This window comes from Cyanistes caeruleus, chromosome Z (assembly GCF_971803275.1).
Source record: "Cyanistes caeruleus chromosome Z, bCyaCae1.hap1.1, whole genome shotgun sequence".
NCBI lineage: Eukaryota > Metazoa > Chordata > Aves > Passeriformes > Paridae > Cyanistes > Cyanistes caeruleus.
In genome coordinates this window covers 1,254,680-1,255,943 of record NC_141732.1, presented here as the reverse complement: position 1 = coordinate 1,255,943, position 1,264 = coordinate 1,254,680, and the positions used below count along the sequence as shown (strand labels likewise).

At 56.8% G+C, this 1,264-nt stretch overlaps 1 long non-coding RNA gene across 1 annotated transcript; it reads left to right on the top strand.

The window, feature by feature from the left end:
• The first annotated feature begins 507 nt into the window (after positions 1-507).
• Positions 508-884, top strand: LOC111941636 (uncharacterized). Its single transcript, XR_002870167.2, has 2 exons — positions 508-597; positions 716-884. It is a non-coding gene; the product is annotated as an uncharacterized LOC111941636 (long non-coding RNA).
• The last annotated feature ends 380 nt before the right edge of the window (positions 885-1,264 follow it).

Genomic DNA, 1,264 nt, shown 5'->3' with positions numbered 1-1,264 from the left:
CCCACAGGCAAAGCTCTCGTCTGTTGACATCTGCCCACGGGGAGAGCTCTTCGTCCCCAGCGCATTCCCACTCCTCGTCCATGGTGACAAAGGCCGGCTCCTCTCAGGCTCTGACAGAGGCAGGACTGAGCTTCCCACTGTCCCCAGCCACTGCCCACTGAGGTCCTGGTCTTGTGGCCAGCTGGGCAAGGGGCTGGGGGTCTGGGAGTTGGGGCTTGCCTTTTCCTACTCCATGTCTGTAATGCTCCGTGACAAACAGGCCCCTGGACGCAGCCGCTCTCCCGGGACTGACCCGGGCCCCACAAGCCCTTTATATACCCCCAGCCAGGGTGGGGCTGCCATGTCACAATGGACTGGGGGCACCGCAAGGTCCCGTGTCACCGAGGGCCCTGACGCACCGTGCCTGTGTCACAAAGGCCACCCCGGCAACCCTCCAACCGCCCGAGCACCGGGAGCGGCCTGGAGCAGCCCCGCCTTGGGGGATTGCTGCCCCTTGTTCCCCGTTTCTCAAAATGTTCAGGTGTGGAGGGCTTTGGGCCCTCCAACCTGGAGACATCCGCCCTCCCATGGAGAGGACGAGGCCCAAAGGCCAGCAAGGTTAAAGTGACCCCTTGAGTGGAAGCCCTTAGGAGGGCACAACTCTACCTCATGGGGGCACGAGGAGCCGCCCCCAGCGGGCCTTGCAAACAACAGGCCTTAATTTATTGTCCCTTAGGTAGATTCTACACATGCCATGTGTCCTTCTCCTTTTCTCCAGCCCTGAGCCCTCAGCTAACCAGTTCTGATCCTCCTGTATAAACCCTGCACGCTCAGACTTCCCCTGGGGCTCTTGTTCCCGGCACCTTTTACAGAGTGCCCCTTTTTAATAAAGGCTCTCTCTGGTCTCCACGTTGCCCAGAGCTGCTCTGCGGGCCCAGCTCATTGCACCAGGGTTTTCTGACTACACAAAAAGTAGATGGGATAGGACAGAGAGGAGGGAGAGAGAGACAGAGAGAAATAGGCTGGGAGGGAGGGAGGCAGAGAATGATCCTGATATTCCTGGTATTGATCTTGAGAGGGATGATGGGCTTGTCTTTACAAACGAGCAGTGGGTCTGCTGATAAAATGCAACTATCACTGAGAGACAACAGAAACAATGGGAGAGATTCCACTGAAAGATGAAAGAGGTACTGAAAGAGCACCATGAATTCCACAAGAGTTAAGAATTAAGAAAGGATTATGCATTGGGGGTGGGGGGAAGGTACCCCAGGTATCATTTGGGGAA